Below are 20425 nucleotides of genomic sequence, written 5' to 3' on the forward strand. Positions count from 1 at the left end.
TGTTTACTTTCACCTTGGGGGGAGGGTGGTTGTCCAGGAAGCAGGCCCACTAAGTTGGTCCCAAAGTGATGGATTATTATCGACCACTAAAACCTCCATTTTGTTGCCATTGAGCTGCAGATGGCTTGCAGCCATGCAGTCAGCAGCTTGGTGTAAGCATGCATTGAGTTGCTATGAGACCATTGTTGTATTTGGAGTTAAGGAAACAATAGTCTGCATATCATCTGCATAGGACTCGATGGAAAAACCCAAGGAGGTGATTATATTTGATAGAGGCCGGACCTGCAAATTAAACAGCATTGGGCTCAATGAGGAGCCTTGAGGAACCCCACATTTCAGAAGGTGGTTGTCTGAGAAAAACGGGTCTTCCCTGACTTGGAAGCTGTGGTTTTCTAAAATGACAAAAACAGTTGCAAGTTTACGCCAGCTCTCTCATGGCTGGAGTAAGTCCAGCACCATACATGGCCAACCACGAGTAATGCAACACCCATCATAGAAAATATTAGAGGTAGGGACTCAAAATAAAAACCCACAGCAACTAAGGTTACATTATTTAAACTGTTTAAAAATATGAATATGTTTTATTTAATGTTAAAAAGATGTCTTTAAATCAAAAAATATTTAATTTAAAAATACCTTATAAACCTTTTTTAATTTTAAAACATAATGTACCATAAATATTAAAACTAGTCGAATTACCTTCAATGAATTCTATACATCAAAATACAACATTTTTTTTTAAATAAAATATGTATTTTTAACATACATGGGAATTTACTAAATGTAAAACATCAGTTAGACCTGAAAGCCTTTGGGTGGTCTTCTGCCAAGCTTTTTGCCTGCTTACCTTATCTTTTTTGCTGATTTCCTTTTGTTGGCCTTAGGACTCTGAGCCCTGTACAACTGCTGACCAGTGCTAAAGTCTATGTGCTTTCTCACTAAAACAAAGTTTGATTGGTGTATACATAATTGGCATACTTAATGTACATATAAGTCACTAGTAAAGTGCACTACATGTGCCCAGGGCATGTAAATTAAATGCTACTAGTGGGTCAGCAGTACTGCTTATGCCACCCACTTAAGTATCACTTTAAAACATGTCCCAGCCCTGCCATTACAGACTGAATGTAGCGTTATATTGCCATGTCGCATTGGCATTAAAAACCCCTGCCAAGCCTTAAACTCTCCTTTTATTACATATAAGTCACCCTTAAGGTAGGCCCTAGGTAGCCCATAGGATAGGGTGCTATGTAATTGAAAGTTGGGATATATATGTTTATGGCTTACATGTCTGATAGCGAACAATTCTCAAATACATTTTTCACTACTCTGCGACCTACCCCTCCCATAGGAGAACATTGGGGTATCCTTATTACATTTAATAAGCTGTAATTCCTGATATGGAAGGGGTAGACCAGTTATGTTTAGTACCTATTAAATTGTAAAGGTGAATCCTCTTTGATGGTGAAGTTGGATTTATTCTTATAATTTTGAAAATGCCACTTTTAGAAAGTTCTGCTCTTGTGCGCCTTGAGCTTGTCTCCAACAAATGTCTGGGGTGGGGTGACAGCTGGACTAGCGCATTCACTCTAGACAGCCACACACAAAGGGGGCTTGAGGGTGACTGATGGGCCACCAAAATCCTGATGGACTATCCTGGGCAGGGTAGGAGGGAGGAACTGGCCACAGGCTCATACTTCCACCTGAATAGCCTGTGTCCTGACCCCAAACAAAGTACAGCTTAACCCCCTGTATTAAGGCTGGAGCCAGGGCAGGAAGGAAGGACCTCTGCGTGCTTCAAATGCCTTCTTTAAAGTCTCTCCCACTTCAAATGCACTTCAAAGGACTTCTGAACCTACCAACTCAGTACACTTCTGGACCTGTGGATACTCAGCCAGCAAGAAGGATTGCTGTGCTGCTACAAGGACTGCTACTCTCCTGGATTGCTGCTCTGGAAGAACAGCTTTCCTGCTGTGCTTACCTGTTGCCTGCTGCCCTTTTAGCCTGAATGAGAAGGACTGGATCCCCAACACTTGAAACCAGAACTCAAAGGGGTTGCTAGCTTGCCTCCTGTTCTTCTAAAGTCTCAGGAACACAAAAGACTTCCTACTCACCACCTACAGCACCTGGACTCTGTCATCTGAGAGTCTTGCTCTGCCAAGTGGTACCAATCCAGTTCTGGGCCTTGAGAAGTAAGTATAAAGTGCTGCTCCAGTTCAAAATCCATGCATCGGTTCCATTGTGCCACTCAGAACCAGCGCATCTCCATCGACACCAACACATCTCCCCTGCTGCAAGGATCAAAGACACCGATGTCAACACACTGTTGCTGTGAGGATTGGGTGGAAAAAGACCAGATGATGGACAGAAAAATGAACAATGTCAAACATTCACCCCCAGTCACAGATCTGGGCCTAAATCCATCACTTTTTTGATCACCATGCCATTCCAATTTAGACTCGGCCATATACAAATCAGTCTTAGCCGTGCTCCCTATGGGAACAGTCCAGTCCAAACTGCCAGGCCCAGCCCTCCCCAGACTGGAAACAAGCATCCTGGGACTTTTTCTGTGGCACCAACCTTCATCATGCTGGCCAGCTTGAATCTGGTGGCATAGTGAGCACAGGACCCACGTCTGGGCATATCCTTTCCACTTAGAACAACAAACCCAAAAAGAACAGTTAATGGATGGAATACTAAACAATGTCAAACATTCACCCTTAGTTTCAGATCTGGGCTTAAATCCATTGTTTTTTTGTTCACCACACCGTTCCAGTTTAGACAAGTACATATGCAAATCAGTGTTGCCTTCTCACCCCATGGGAGCAGTCCAGCCCGAACTGCCAGGTCACGTCCTTCGCGTCAAGACTGATTTGCGTATGGCTGGGTCCAAACTAGAATGGTGTGGTGGGCAAAAAAAATGATGGATTTAAGCTTGGATCTGTGACTGGGGGTGAATGTTTGACATCGTTCAGCATTGTGTCCATCATTTGTTCTTTTTGCAGCTCTGAGGCTCAGGAAAACTGCATATCTGACTGTGTGACGCATTGTCTCCATTTCCAACGCATCCCCAACTTTGTGTGGCTCAGAGCTGATGCATTGCATACCCCTTCAGAATCTATGCCAGTGCATCACCTCCTTTGCTCCTCGCATGTTGTTCTCAACTTCGACACAACTCCGAATCAAAGTACTCCTTCAGTTAGCTAAGGCTGGTCCCTGTATCAGACCCACGCTCCATCATGGGTGGCCTTACTTTTCAGATGTGACTCTAGCATTACCAGATTACCAGATAGCCTCAGTTGGCGCTTTATGCTTCTAAGCACTACAACTAAGGGCATGATTTAGAGTTTGGTGGAGTGGGTTACTCAGTCACAAAGATGACAGATTTCCCATCCATTGTAATTATGGCCTATGGAACTTGTAATACAATAGACAGTATATCCATCATGTTTGTGATGGAGTAACTCCTCCCCCAAGCTCTGAATCAGGCCTAAAGTTTATTATTTAAAAATTCATATCTTGACTACTGCTTATTGGATTTTTCTTGTTTTGATCTTGATTTGTTCAATAAATTAGGTTCTATTGTTCTAACTATGTGTGGTACCTTTTTGTGAGATGTTGTCACTGTTTTACTGTTTGAAGTGTTGCACAAACACTCAACACATTGGCTTTTATGTTAAGCCTGACTGCTCTGTTGGAAGCTACCAGGGGGTGAGCACAGATTAATTTAGGGTGTGTTTGTGAGTTACCCTGACTAGGATTGTGGTTTCTGCATGGACAGGGTGCATATCTTTGCCAAGCAGAAACCAAATAGCTTACAACTTCAGACTTTGTTTTAAATATATTTAAAATAATAAAAATATTTACATTTTTATTTTAAAATAAAAATCTTAATGTGTAACATTGTTATGTTGTTCTACATTTAAAATAGGTATATAACTTTAACATTAAGATTTAACTTAAAATATTTTTTCTTATTTGTTAAAAGTTCAGTAATCCTCCACATAGTGTTCAACAGAGGGATTCTGAACAGAAAGAAGGAACAAGACAACGGTCCGTTGCAAGACCAGCAAGCTGGCTTCTCCAAAGATAGATCCTGCCCAAACCAGATTGCAACACTGCGCATCATCATTGAGCAGTTGATGGAATGGACCTCTCCCTCTATGTCAACTTCATCGACTACAAGAAGGCATTTGACAGCCTGGACAGAGACCCACTTTGGAAACTCCTCTGCCACTATGTTGTGCCAGATAAACAACTCATACGACAGAATGAGCTGCAAGTTGATCCATGGAGGAAAACTTGCATAAGCCATACAAGAGAGAACCGGAGTCCTCCAGGGTTGTTTGCTCTCGTCTTTACTCTTCTTGTTGGCCATAGACTGGATCAAGAAGACATCCACAGCAAGGAGAAGAAATGGGATCCAGTGGACACCTTTGACACAGCTTGAAGGCCTAGACTTTGCAAATGACCTGCCTTCTCTCCCATACCAATATGCGGATGCAAGAGAAGACCAACAATGTTTTGCATTAGATTATTTTTTTTCTGCACATTTCTTTACCCGTTCACTTTTATCTATGGCAGTGCATGTAGTTGTTCCATTTCACCTCCCCACTTCCTGCTCTCCCACTTTCTTTCCATTGCCTACTTTATTGTTTCTACACTCAAGTTTCTGGAAATAGCTATGATTGATATAACAAGTAACATACAAGGTACACCACTCTGCAACTGAGTTGAGGAATCTCTAGTAACGAACAGCATCATATATTATTATGAGTTACAAGCCAGACCTATTGGGTTTGGCAATGCTTGTTTACAAAACTGATACCTATTGGCTTAGACCGTCCTTTCAGTTATTTAGGCCCACTGTGAATTATTCTACTCTTACCTATAATCATAGTTACCTGCTCATGTTTTCAGTGAGTGTGTTCACGCTGTCAAAATAGTGCTTTTTCAGTTCAAATGAAGTTAGCATATAAAGCAAAAGAAGTCAAACCCAGATTCACATTTAAATGTTTTATAGTCACATCTTGCAGTACGCAAATTAGACTTTGTTTTTCAGCTATTCTGTTCTCAAAATCAGGTCACTGAGAAAAGCAAAAAAGTGATAAAGGCTAAATGTAAAAGTGATCTGACCCAGCAGTAACGACTATAGGTAGCATTCCATACCCTCTATAGTTACCGTGCTGAGCCCAGGTCCGTACTGAGGATCAAAAACAGCCCTGAGAAAAATGTTCTGACAGCTCTACTCCCTTATTCTCTTTCTCCTCCATTCTCTGTCTCCCTCATGTTTTATGACTCCCAGCGTATATTATGCCATAAACACTGGGAAAGTTTGATGGGATAAATGGCGAGCCAAAGCATGACTGCGCCATTACAGAAGATGACTCATAATATGCAAATCAGACCAGTCTGAAATTCTAGCTAGTTTGGCCCAGTCTCTAAATAGGAGCACAACCCACTCCAGAAATATTTGACTTTTATTGCACATCGACCTACCCTGGAAATGCGAGCGGGCTATTAATACATAGGCCGCCTTGCAGAGTCTTTCCCCATTAGCAAACTAGTTGGTGTGCAATATGCACATCTCTGGCTAGGTAACAAAGATTTACACCAGACACTTTTTGCTTATAAAATGACTTGCAACAAAGTCACTTTTAGCGACGCTCTGGTGGTGCAATGCCTTGTGCAATATTTACAAGGCGGCGTTAAGCTACATCTTGTGGCTTAATGCCACTTTGTAAATACGGACCCTTTACACGCACACTAAGCGTGGAAGGGGTAAGAAATGGGTGTTGCTGTGGGCGTTCCACTGCAAACCCCATTGCATTTTGATACTGCCCCAGACTTACGAGGAATCATAAACCTGAGGCAGAGCCAAAAACTAATGCCACCCCAGGGGTGGCGTTAGCATGGCTCAACGAGGAGAAATAGTTTTATATCTCCACATTTTTGCTTTTTCTCTGTGTGCTGCATTCTGCAGCACGCATAGAAAGAGCAAAATACACTGAATTATTGTTTATGTGGGGGAAGCTGACACCTTCCTGCACATAATCAATAATTCCCTGCAAAACAGGCCCCCTTGCACTGTGGTGAAAGGGTGCATGCGTTGGCGCTAGGCAGCTACATTTAGCGCCAGTGCTAAAAGAAACAAAGGTGAGTGCCATTTTTTTATAAATACGACGCATCTTTGCATTTCTGAGTGACGCGGCAGTGCCAATTTTGGTGCCACTTCCTCATAAATGAGGTAATAAGAGCAGGAGCAATCATTGATTACCAAGGTAGAGATTTTTTCTAAGAAAAATGTGATGCAAGTCCAGTACCTCAACATGTGGGTAGAGAACGGTGCTCTTCTACACATTTCTTAGTCACATTCACAATGAACTGGTAGCTAATATAGTTCTGTTCACATTGCATTAAAATATCAGGGGGGTTTGAGGAATATATGGGCCAAAATATGTTCCTTATTTTATTTGCCTGCAGTGCACACAAGGCAGGCCAGTGCACAACAGGCCTAGCAGCTTTCACTGCCTATGGCCCCGGCCTGAATTCAGGTCAGGGCCATAGGCAGTGGAAGAAAGCTATTGTTTCATGCCTCTTGTGCACCAGCCTGTCCCGTGTACACTGCACATGGGACAGGCCGATGCACAAGAGGACCGAAATGGCAGCTTTCACTGCCTACAGACTTCCTGAATGCGCCCGATCTCAGAAGCGCTAAGCAGGCTCGGGCCTGGCTGACCAGGTCCGACCCTGTTTAGCGCTTCTGTGATCGGGTGCAATTCAGGACTCCGTGGGTCACCGAACTCCGCCTCCATGGAATTCCACAGAGTTTTTTTCATCTCTGTGGAATTCCGCCAAGTCGGACTCCGTCAACTGCGCCCAGGCTTAATCTGTACCTTATACATGAGTAGGTACATACGTGAACAATACTGACTGATGTTATGGAAAGGTACCAGTCTGTGAAAAAAAGCTATGGAAGTGCATAGAAATACAAAAAGCAACTTCCCGACTAACTGCAGATAGGTCAATAATCACAGGATCTATGTAAAACTTTGGGGCTGATTTTAACTTTGGTGGACAGAAGGTAAGCTTCATGGCGATTCCTGACAATGTTGTAAAAGTTAATAGATGACTCCCTCAAGGTTTTACCATGTTTTACATTTTTCTGAAACAAAATACAAAAGGGGGAGTTTGTTAGTGAAAACATGTAAAACTAATAGCCCCCAGAGCATAGGTGTTTTCTCCCATGGTATGTGGGTCATTATGTTTTTTACTGTTCAGGTGACGGACAGTATAAAAAAGGTATCTGATCACACTCTCAAAAGAGGACGGAAGTAGGATGACTTATCTCTAACAGTTTGGGCCGTTGGAGGAGTATACCAGTGATGAATCAAGAATAGGGTCTGACTTTGACATATGTTCAGTCGGTCTGCCTGTAAATGAGCCAGACAACTGACAGTTTGGTGGTGAGGGTACTCCTTTGCCATTGTGCTTTAACCATCATCCTAAACTCGAAATCAGGGCCTTAACTTACAATATAAAAAATAACATGGCAGTAGCCAAATCAGAAAGATCAGATGGGTGAGTAATGGCATGTAATGTTTTTCCTTAATGCTGCCCTGCTCATGGATGTCATGTAGGGGCCGCCAGGGGTCACAGCTGTGACCCCTGGCATGCCCTATGTGACCTCTGATGCTGCCTTTGCGACCCCTGGCTTCAGAGGTGGCAAATTCAGTGCCAATAGCACAGGGGGCAGCTCATCTCCATGGACGTCAGCCGGTACTCCACTCTCTTTGCTTTCTTTCAGTTTTGTATTACACTAATAGTGAATAATATATTACATAGCGAATAATAATATATTATTCACTATTAGTTTCCTAAAAACGTGAATATGCCCTTCCATGGCAGATGAGGTAAGTAAAAATGCTTTAAAATGTCTGTTGTGTGCATGCTTGTGGGTGAGAGTGTGTTTATGTGCATTTAAGTGTGAATTTGTGTGTATGTGTAAGTATGGGTCTGTGAGGAAAAGTGGAGGTTAAGGGCACATGATGTCACTTCTGCTACCCCTAGCATTTTGGTGAACTGACGCCCATGGCCCTCCTTTATGGCCACTTTTAAAAACTCATACCTTGACCAAGCAGAAAAGTGGTAACATTTTAAAGTTTTTTATGACATTACTCTACTCTGCTACAAAGTGGATAAAGAAAAGAACACAATATACATATGTGTATACCAAACATGCCTGTGTGCTATGTAGCATTCAGTGCTCAATTTGTGCTTGTTGTTTCCGGTGCTGAGCACCAGCTCGTATTTTTGAGAGCTGGCGCTCAGGCTTCTGCCTCAAGCATTTACTGCCAGCAAAAGACAGTATGGGAAACACGGAGGAAGAGAAAAACGAAAAAGCGTTACAATGGGAGAAAGCAGAAAGCTGCAAGAGTGAGCTGAAGGGACAGGGAGTGGCTTTAAATGGATTGAAGAGGCCCGAGATGGCTTCAGTATTACACTGCTTCTGTATTCCGTGTTCGGACATTTAAATGCAGCAGCCGCGTGTTTAAAAGGAGGGCTTTGGGTACCGGCACGTTTTTTATTTACAAATTAAGCACAGGTAGCGTCACATAGCTGTGAAGAAGTCAGCATAGAAAGTTCATATAGTTTGCCAAACTTGATGCTTAAATAACAGATTTTAGGATAAACTAGCTTCGTCAAATTTGGCAAGTTGACCATAAGAGTGCAGGAAGTTACATCAGTATTCAAATATATCGTGAAAAAGAGTGATGAATATAGATTTGAACTTGGTTATTCGTTTCACGTAGAGGAAATGCTGAGCAAGACAAAAGCAGATCTAGTGTCTTTTCAGTGTTCTTGCAGAAGAATGTGCTTGTGATTGTAAGTTATTGTACGCTCCAATCAGGTTACTATTCTTATGAGGAGGAAGTCCTCTGACAAGTGACATGAGGACATGTAGAGGTATATGAATGATTTCAAAAGGCTATGAAGGATGAGATCGACATAAAAAATACTAAATAATAATGCATAATTTAACCTTCTTATATTGTTTGAACTCTGGCTTCCTAATTAAATCTAATAAAACTGATCATTTTTGCATTAGAAAACAATACGAAATCCATCACTTCGTTACATCCATATACATTGTTTGCTGTCTCTGGGAGATCTATTACTTTGTTAATACAAGACCAGTGAAACGACATTTTAATGAATAACTGTCAAGCATATGAATGAGCACCACTGGAAGTAGAAAGACACTTTTCTGAAATGAGGCATAATATTTACCAACCTAGAGGCCTAGTCACAAAGGGAAATATACTGGTGTAGATTTATAACACGTAAATTTACTTTTGCACTTTTAAGTAACTATACTCATTTTTGCTTTTCACGAGTGTAAAGCTACTCAAAATTGTGGAGTTACATGTTCCCACTCCCTGACGTTCAGGGTGGAGTTAGAAAAACTGTCAAATACAATCTTTAAGTCACCATTAGTGGTGGTTTTATGACCGCATTTGATGTTTTGCACATTTGTTATGGTAAAGTTTATGGAAAATTGTAAAAGATGACTTACTAACTTATGTCTGTTACCCCTCCCGGGGTATAGACTATCAACCAGGGCTCTCCAGCCATCTCTGTCCAGTGTTTTTCTTTCAATCTGACTCCAAATGTAACCCAACTCTTTGCAGTCAGCATTGAGGCTTCCACAACAGGTGTTTCTAGGGCTTCATTTTTCCTTTTCCCTTGAGGGTTCCAGGTCAGAGCTTGTCTGGTGATGTGTGATGCGCATTCACAGAGGGTGTGACCTACCCAGCCCCAGCTTATTTTCATGATTTCTTCATTCCAGGGAGCTGGAAAGTCAGCTGCCACAGGTTATTACTGCTGACGGTGTTTGGCTAGCAGATTTGAAGGATTTTCCTCACACAGCTGTTGGTGGCGTTCATTGTTCTCCTCCAAGTTTCTGCTCCACACAGAAGGAGCGATTTCAAATAGGTTTTAAAAAGCCTAATCTTGGTTTGCAGCTTTCTGAACTTGGAATGCCAGATCTTCTTTACCTGAATGAAGGCAGCCCTCGCTTTTTTGATTCTTGCCTTGACGTTGGCATCTGTGATGCCCTGCTTGACACTATCCAGGTGGGTGAAGGCCTCAACCCCTTCCACTGCATCACCTGAAAGAGTGACTGCAGCAACATCATGGCTAACACAAGGATCTTGTTTATTCCCCTGTGGATGTTGAGGTCAAGTTGTGCTGATAATCTACAAATGTTAATATGCAGGGCTTTGAGTAAAATACCATGGTGGTCACATAGCAATGTGCACACCAACAAGTATCCATCTAGCCAAAATCTAGCATGTGGTTGGTAGCGTGATGATGAAGCATGTCACTACTAGAGTGAGTGATGGTTATATATAAACAAATGTAGTGCTTGCCTAAGTTCTTTAACCAGCCAAACACTAGTTTTTGGGTAGACGGATACTTGGTGGTGTGCAGATTTGGTCTTTGGGAGAGTGTATCTGGTTTCTTCTATTAAAGTCTCTCTTCCCCTCCCCGGGGAGTCCCCTTCTCCTTGAGTGTGGGGGACATCCTTTTATGTGTAAATAGATTACATAGGAATCATATATATCAGCCATGGGACAGGTCCTTGAGGCAAAATAGCACAAAGTAGTTCAAATCACTACTTTCCATTATTACATGACAACTTCAAGCAGGAAATCCCAAATCAGCACTTTGCACTGGTTTAAGTCACTTTTGTTGACTTTGCTTTGGTGCAAAGTAATGATCAATTTGACTCAATATCACTAGAGCTTGGCCAATGTGATCTATCTTTGTTGGTAAAGGTATTTTGTTACCTTTGTCAGGATACTTTCATCAAACCTTTGCACAGAAATTATTCTTTATTTAAATCTAATTAAGTTAGGGGATGTAGCAGGGGCTGGTATTGTGCACCTTGTTAATTAAAAGCATTTAGGGCCAAATGTACTAGGTTTTCAAGCAACTCACAGCAGCAATAAAAGTTGCTGCTCTGTGTTATGTGAAAGGGAGGGCACAGAACAGTGACAAATGTACTACAATAAGGACCTGTTTCTCACTCCCCCTCTGCTGGCACACATAATGCTGCCTTGCACCAGCTTTACTTTTGTTACTTTACCCCATTACTACCTCAACATTGTAAAGTCCTCCATTTATTACTAAGGTACACCTACTACTTCCATCTTGTTCTACTTTTTGGGGCACATTTATTAAATTAAAGTGTAACGCACCACGGCAACCTAAGCAGCTGCGTTGCCATGAGAACTCAATTATATTTTCTAATGTACTTCAGCGTCACTGTATTTTTATATACGTACATCTGCATATGCAACTGTGCTTATGGATACCTTTTATAATCAAATATAGTTTTTTATTAAACTGAAGTGCCCTTCACCCTCAATTATTCTGCTAAGTTTCATGCATTTAGTAGGCCAAGGAGACATTTTATATAGCATAGCACAGTTGCACACTTCTGCAAAGCTCAACCTCATTTTCACAGCTGGCAACTAGAAGTGGGATTTTATGGGAATAATGAACTTAGTATTATACTTAAGTATGATATCTTCTCCTCAACTATGTCTTGTGCTTATTCCACAGTAAGATACTGCTATCTTCTCTTTAAATACATTTTTTTCTGAACGTAACAAGCACTTGCTACATTATTAGGTTCCATAGACTTTTATCAAGAGAAAACATATATAAACTGTGTATATTTAATCTATTTCATCATTAGAATGCAACTAACCCTTTTCTAAAGAGAATTGGAAATTTTCTTTTGATTATTTGCTGGGCTGCTTGCAATTTTTTCATTAAAAGCATATTAGACTGGAAGGCTTCCCCTTGTGTTGTGTTTTATTTTTAAAAGGTAGTAAATTGGCTGTGGAAAATCAACCCCACAAGCTGTAGACAGGAGAGCACTAAGCCACACTCCAGAGGGTGGCACCAGGTGCCAGAATTGAGGAAGACATTTCTCCAGGGGAATTGGGTGGAGCACAGCCCAGCTCTGGACCTGGAGAATTGGCTAAAACATGACCATGAGTGAACCAGAATTTAGGTGCATTTTAACTACGCTTACCATATAGTTGTTCACTTGCTTGTTTTGCATGGCCTGTATTGATTTATGGATATAAATGTGCTGTTAAAAGGGTGCTTTTTTGACAATTGTCATCTGGGTTGGAGACAACCGTGAAAATAAACTGGCTGACCTTAGGATTCGGAGGAATCCAGTCAACCTAAAACATATATGAGTGTGAATCCATAGTTTAGAATGAGCAGACTCTACAAATAGAGGCCCGATTCACAAGGATAAAGTTAGACCAAAAGTCTAACTTAGACCAAAAGTCTAACTTTACTTCTAGTAAAGTTAGTTTTTTGGTCTAACTTTACGGTTGTGAATACCGAAGAGTGGTAAAATTAGACTTTCGGTCTAACTTTACTCCTGTGAATACCAAAACGTAGTACAGTTTGGCATGTGATCTTAGTTAAACTTTTGGTCTAACTTTACCTTTGTGAATACTGAAAAGTAGTAAAAGTTTGTGAATCAGGCCCAGTGTGTGTTGGACCTTGTCCTCTCTGCAGTGTCACTCTTTAAATTTGCCTTCCTCTGCTTCCCTTTTCTGAGCCTGTTTTGTTTGCTTTTATGATCATATGATATTACGTGTACCCAGGGTCTGTAAATTAAATGTTAATAGTTGGCAGCAGCACTCATTATTTCACCCACTCAGCAGCTCTGTAAAAAATGACTCAGGCCTGCCAATGCAACCAGTTGTGCAGTTTTAAAATGCCATTTTGAATTGGCAAAATAAACCTTTCCCCACGTCTATCTTTCCTGCTTCCTTCTTACAAGGCACCCCTAAGGTAAGCCCTAAATTCTCGAAGAGCAGGAAGCATGGTATTAAACGTTAGGACATGCAGGGGTTAAGTTTTACATGTCTTGAGAATGAAAAGCTCCAAAATTCATTGTTTGCTGCTGTAAGGCTATTTCTCCAACAGGCTAATAAATGGTGCCTTATTACACTTAAGAAGTGCTAACTTCTGGTTGGGAGCAGATAGAGAAATGCTGTTTTCACTTAAATGAATTGTAACTTGAAATCCTCTTTAGGAGTAAGGTCAGATTTTAAGTTACAATTTTGAAAATGCCACTTTTAGAAAGTGGGCATTTTCTTACCTAAATCATTTAAGGTACACTTTAGCTAGTGTCTAGGGGTCACATGACTGTGAAAGGCTCTGTTGTTGTGGGTTGTGTATTGCTTCCAGACAGTGAGACAAAGGAGGCCTAGGTGTTAGGGTAAATGGCCTTCCTGACACAGTGGCTGTGGAGGAGCTGTACCCTGCCCTCGTTATATTTCAGAGGGTCCTGCCTGCAGGCCACACAAAGGAGTCTGACACCAGGTTTGCTCTTGCCTTTGTAACCCTAGACAGTTTGGAGTCGGAGGAAGCGAAGGAACTGACCAGAACCAGTTTTGGACGTAGATTAGGGAATTCCTTCATACAAATGCTAGCACCAGGTATTAAAATAGTCCCTTCAGACAACTCTCTTCAGAACACTCCTGTGAAAGATTCTGAAGAAGTGCTGTTATTTTGCCAGAAGGATTGCCATGCTGTCTGAAGAAGGATGATCGGGCCTGCTTCCCTTGATCCCAGGCTACCCAGAGTGACTCCAAGGATCAGTTGTCTGACCTCCTATGGGACCTAAAGGGGCACAACTTTCCAGAGGCATCGCTACAACTGCTCAGCTAACCAGCAGCAAGTGGACCTGCCTGATTCTTGCAGCAAACTTCTACTCAAATGAGTCCTGATCACCAAGAGGTGCCCACCTCCTAGGTCCTGGACCCTTGACTGGCATCAGTGCATGCTCCTCATGAAAAAAAGGTGAATATTCAAAAGTTCTGGGTTCTTCAGAACAGTGAATGGGCCCCTTGAAGCAACAACTCTGCTGTCCACATTGAATACCAATGTCAAATTCCCGCAATGATCTGTTTGATCTGCAATGACTTCAGCAAACTGAGGCCCTCATTATGACATTGGCGGTAAGTCCCGTTTACCGCCATGCCGACTGCCGCCAACATACTGCTGCCACCACGGTTTACCACTATCCATATTACGACCCACACAGAGCAATCCGTCACTATACAGCCACACACACAAGTCCACCAGCCCAGAGGACAGTGATAAACTGGTGGTAGCAAAACCCACACTGTTATGCCAAGAGAACTATGCCCACAGCATTATGACCCACAAATCACCATGCGGACATTCAATTACAGTAAACCATTGGCGGTACATACTGCCACACTCAAAATACACACAACCTAGCAAAACAACACTACATTGGACAATTCAAACTCCACACACCTGACACATACACACACCACACCTACACACCTACACCACTTTAAAACACACACACACACACACACTACCCACAACCCTTTATGACTCAAAAAAATTGACAACAGAGAGAGAGACACCAAGAGCACCCACAGAATCAGAGCCACAGAACATCATCACCCATACACCATCCACGCACCTTACATCACATACCCCAACACATCACCCCACACACCCTCACACACATCACACACACTACACCCATAGCACCACAAAGACACCCCAGGTTATCAGAGGAGGAGCTAAGGGTCATGATGGAGGAAATCATCCAGGAAGAGCCACAGCTATTCGGATCACAGGTGCAGCAGACATTCATTGCTAGGAAGATGGAGCTATGGTGGAGGATGGTGGACAGGGTCAATGCCGTGAGACAGCACCCCAGAACAACGCATGATATCAGGAAGAAGTGGAACGACCAACGGAGGAAGGTGCGTTCTGTGGTAGCAAGACACCAGATAGCTGTACAGAGGATTTGCGGTGGACCCCCACCCCCTCCCCCACAACTAACAACATGGGAGGAGCAAGTCTTGTCAATCCTTCATCCAGAGGGCCTGGCAGGAGTAGCAGGAGGACTGGACTCGGGTAAGTCAACTCTTTACTACTTTCACCCCCCCCACCTGCATGCCATCACATATCCCCACTCCTACCCTCATCCCCATGACCCCACCAACTCACATACACCCCAACATCACAAGCCACCCATCCTAATACCAAGCACTGCATGCACCACCAATGCATGGACATCACTCCCAGCCCTGCATGGACACCCATCACTAAAGCATGCACATTAGAGAGAATCACCTAGCCCACAAAATCAGAAGGCAAAGCTGACAGGGCAATAACAACCATAGAGGGCAACACACCCATGCACAAGATGTCACACGCAGAAACAATAACACTGCATTTACATCCTCAAAGGTCCCCCACCCAGCGTCACCGGAGAGGAGGTGCCAGTAACATCCAGTCCCCCCACAGAAGAGGTCCACAGTGATGACAGCAGCTCTGGACACCTGGATCTGGATGACCAACCTGGCCCATCAGGGATCTCCGGACAGTCAGTTACCCAGGCACAGTCCCATACCACCACAGAGCCTCCCCCCTCAGGAAATACCAGCGAGCACCCACCCAGTGGGCCCATACCTCTGTCCACAGGACACGACAATCAGCAGTGTGTCCACCACTACAGGGACCCCAGGCAACCCCACAAACATGTGACGATCAGGGACCTGGGGGTCAGTGGCAGTGGGCACATGGTTCAGGGGACAGAGGCACAGGACAATAGGGAAGCTAGGAGGACTGCTGTGCGACAGGGGGAGGACAGGCCCAGGGAACCGACTCTCCAAGAGGCACTCTCCAACACCCTGGGAGCATAGCACCATTCCCAGGAGATGATGGGCCAGATACTGGACAAGTTGCACGAGAACATGCGGCTGCAGGAGGGACAGTCCCTGGGGATCAGGGAGGACCTGAAGGACATCCACATCACCCTGGTCACCTTTGCAGGGGTGCCAGCAGACATGGCCAACACCATGAGGGACGCAGTGGCACCCCAGCGGGCCCCTGACACCAGCCACACTGATGAACACCCCTCCACCTCCGCTGCTGTTAGTGGACAAGAGGCCCCACAACAGGACCAACAGGCCACCAGCACCCCTCCCCCTCAGAAGGATAACCACCCCGCAAACGGTCCCTGCGATCCAGGCAGAAGCCAGAGAACATTGCCAAGACCCCCCCAGGAAATAGGACTCTCATGCTTGTCATACTTGTGTCCCACTCTGTCACCCTGTCCACCTTGAACTGCCATTGCTACCCTTCTTATACCCCTTGGACAATGCACCTGTGATACAAATAGACTGGACTCTATCCTGGACTTTCCTCCACCATCTCCCCAGCCTATTGCACATACCCCTCTACTTATTAGCACTTAAATAAACACCCTTTGAAAAAATACGTATGGAGTATGTCAAATGATTGAAGTATGTATTCGTTTAACAAGGTTTAAACTCTGCACTACAACTGTACAGTAATGTATACATAGGAATGACCTGTAGTTGGCTGCAGTCAACACACCAGGTGCCAGAGTGGGGCACAGATATCTGAAAATAGAGATGCCAAAGGGTACAGTAAGTGGCCATAGAATTGGGTGAATCTGCCTGCCATGTACAATGTCAAATACAAACCTGTCAGTGCAAAGTGAAGTTACAGTGTCTTACCTGTGTGTCACTGGAAGTACTGTTGTATAATAGCTGTTCTTTTGTCCTCATCCTCTACCTCCTAATCTTCACTGTCTACAGGGTCCACTTCTGCCAGATGCCCATCTCCAGCCTCATCCTCCTGCAGAAAAGGCACCTGGCGTCTCAAGGCAAGGTTATGCAACATGCAGCATGCCACAATAATCTGGCAGACCTTTTTGGGTGAGTAGTACAGGGATTCACCTGTTAGATGGAGGCAACGAAACCTGGCCTTCAGGAGGCCGAATGTCCTTTCTGTGATTCTTCTTGTTCGCCCATGTGCCTCATTGTAACGTTCCTCTGCCCTTGTCCTGGGATTCCTCACAGGGGTCAGTAGCCATGAGAGGTTGGGGTAACCAAAGTCAACTGCAAATATCGAGGGATACCTGTTAGCCAAACACTAACCCTTATGGCCAACACCATACCCATACACCAACATCCACTGTGTGGGAACCATGGGCTCACCTATTGGCTACTCCTAGTGCCTCTGGAGTTGAGCCATCACATATGGGAGGCTGCTAATCCTCGGGATATAGGCATCATGCACAGACCCAGGATACTGACCATTGACATGGGAGATGGACTGGTCTGCCAGGCACACTATCTGCACATTCATGGAATGAAAGCTCTTTTGACTTCTGAACACCTGTTAATTTCTCCGGTGGGGGGGCAAATACAATACATGTACCATCAATAGCCCCAATAATGTTGGGGATATGTCCCATTGCATAGAAGTCAGCTTTCACTGTGGCCAAATCCTCCACCTGGGAAAAACAATGTAGCTGTATATGTGTTTATTCAGGGCAGACAACACGCTGGTCAGCACTATTGAGAACATTGGCTGAGACATTACTACTGCCAAGCCCACTGTCGCTTGGAAGGAGCCACTATACAGGAAAGGAGCACAGATAGGACTTACACAAGAGGGGTGATCCCAGTGGGTTGACGGATAGCAGATATCCGGTCTGGCTCCAATTGGGCACACAGCTCTGTGATTGTGGCCCTGTCCAGGCTATCGGTGAGGATAATGTGCCTGTCCTCCATTGTTGCCAAGTCCAACGGGGACCTGTAGATGGGGGGATGTCTCCATCTCCTACTTATCCACTGCAGTTGTAATCTAGGGGGCAAAATGGTGAGCAGCTGGTCAGTATTCCACATTTCCAAAAACTACACTGCATTGCATGTTGTGACTGTAACAGTATATTGTTGGATAGGACCAAATGGTGCCTAGGTGTTCTGTGACGTAGTTAGGTGCCATGGCCTGCCCCCCCGAAATGGCATCCGCCTGTCCTGTGTGGATGGACATGTGGAAATGAGGTAATGCCGCTGACGTTGTGCACCGTTGCGGGAGGCGGTCGAGTAGGGCATTGGGCCCTATGGGTTACAGTGGCCAATGGTGATGTACGCCGGTGATGACGGTACGCACCTCCGCAGACGTGACCGCCATTTTCTATCTGTTCACTCACTTGCTACCTGACCTTCAACAAGAGAGGACCTACACCACAAGTGCTGCTGTGACCTGTGTATGGAACCAACCATGGCTCATGTGACTGGGGAAAGGAGTTGAAGAGACTGGTGGATGGGGTCTTACCCCAGTACCGAATGCTGTATGGGCCTCCAGACGAACAGGTGAGTACACTGTGAGCACGATACAAGTGGCATGAATGCATGGAGTGCTGTGTGTGAGGGCCTTGTTTGGGGGGTTGGTGGAAGGGTTCTGGGCAGCGTGCTGCATGTATGGTGGGCACTGTCTGTGCATAAGGGGATGGGAGGGCTATGGTGGGCCATGAGTATAACAGGCCGGACGGTATGACTGATACCTTTTTCTATGTTTCTTTTCCTGCAGGTCAACACCCATCAGAAAAAGGGTAGATGGCATGCCATCGCCAAGGATGTGTGGACCCTGGGGGTCTACGGCAAGCGGAGCACCCACTGTCGGAAACAGTGGGAGGACCTGAGCACTGGGCAAGAAAGACTTCGGAGGCCCAGCTGGGCATGGCCTCCCAACAAGGAAGGGGTGCCCGTCCAACCCTGACCCCCCTGATGGCCTGCATACTGGCGGTGGCCTATCCGGAGCTAGATGGGTGCTTGAAGGCATCACAGCAGCCACATGGAGGTGGGTACTGTTTCCCAATATACTACTTGCGAGTGGTGGGGTGGTATCCGGGTGGGCGATATTGGCCTGCGGGTGCCCCTAGGCCAGGTCGGACATTGAAGGTTAGGTCCCATGTTGGGCAGGGGCTGATGAACACCACCTCCTACCAAGCTAGTAGGCATCTACCACTGTGGGTGTCAGGTATGCTGCTATTGGTGTTAGGTATTCCTGTCCATGGCCTGGTGACTTGCATTGTGACTGGTAGTGCTTTGCCTAGTGCGTAGGGCTGTTTCCTGTGTGTGTGTATGTGTGTGTGTTGTGTATGTCAATGGTGGTGTTGTTGCTGCCATTGACCAAGTGTATCCTTTGTCTCTCCCCCCCCTTTTTGTTTTGTCACCCTGTCCTGATGTGCATTAGCATCATCTGGCGGAGGAGCAGAGGCACCAGCGACGGAGGGAGCTGCATCCCACATGGCCATGGAGGCCGAATCCACTGACGGTGAGGGCACCAGTGGGACGGAGGGCGAGGGGAGCACCACAAAGAAGACTGGAGGGGACAGTTCTGACACTAATACCTCCTCCGATGGAAGCTCCCTGGTGGTGGTGGACACCTCTGTGTCCACCCCAACTACAGGTATAGCCGCCACCCCGTACCAGCAATGCCCTCCCAGAAGCCCCTCAGTGTGTTTCTCGTGCCCGCTCACCCAGGAGAGTGTGCATCTCCCTGCCCTCAGGTCCTGCCCCAGTTAGCCCTGCTGCCCTCAGTGAGGAGGCTATTGACCTCCTGCGATCCATCTCTGTTGGGCAGTCAACCATAGTGAATGCCATCCAGGGGCTGGCAGCCCATTTGCAACAAACAAATGCATTCCTGGAGGGCATTCACTCTGGCATGGCTGCCAACAGAGATCAATCCAGGCTCCGGCCTCCTCCATGATGGCAGCCATTGTCCCTGTTGCTAGCCTCCTCTACCCTGTCCCATTCCCCTCAACCCCAACCTATCCCAAGCACACAGGCAGACCAGCATGCACACAGGATAACATACAGGAGTGGTTCAGGCAAACACAATCACCACACATCATCCCACAGGCACTCACATAAACACCATCCAGATGCAGACATACCAACATCCACTGCCTCCAGTGTGTAACCCTCCTCCTCCTCGTCCACCACCTTCCCAGTAGTGTCTCGACTCACACCTGCATGCACTAAATCCTCATTCACTACCTCCATCACCATCAAGCCTAGCACTACACACCCCTCACTGGCAGTCACCACCCCCACATCCATGTACACGTCCTCTGAGTCCTCTCCCACTGTGTCTGTGCCCCCTTCTCCCAAAGTACACAAACGCAAGCACCCAGTTACTAAACAGCTATCCACCTCACAACAGCATCCAGCCCATGCACCTGCACTCAAACACAGCAAACACCTCCTACAACCACTCCCTCTTCCTCACTCCGAAACCTTCCCCCTCTTCCCACCCCAGTTTCCCTAAGAAGCTTTTCCTCTCCACCGTTGACCTCTTCCCTACCCCCCCACCCCTTCCTTCAGGTTGGGCCCAGGTGGTCAGAACCCAGGCAAGCACATCAGCCACCCAGTTCACGGCCACAGTAGTGTCGGCAGCTACTGCAGGTGGGAGAGGCTCCAGGGAACCAGCCATCAGCACTGAAAGTGTG

The sequence above is a fragment of the Pleurodeles waltl genome, chromosome 8 (assembly GCF_031143425.1).
Source record: "Pleurodeles waltl isolate 20211129_DDA chromosome 8, aPleWal1.hap1.20221129, whole genome shotgun sequence".
Taxonomy (NCBI): domain Eukaryota; kingdom Metazoa; phylum Chordata; class Amphibia; order Caudata; family Salamandridae; genus Pleurodeles; species Pleurodeles waltl.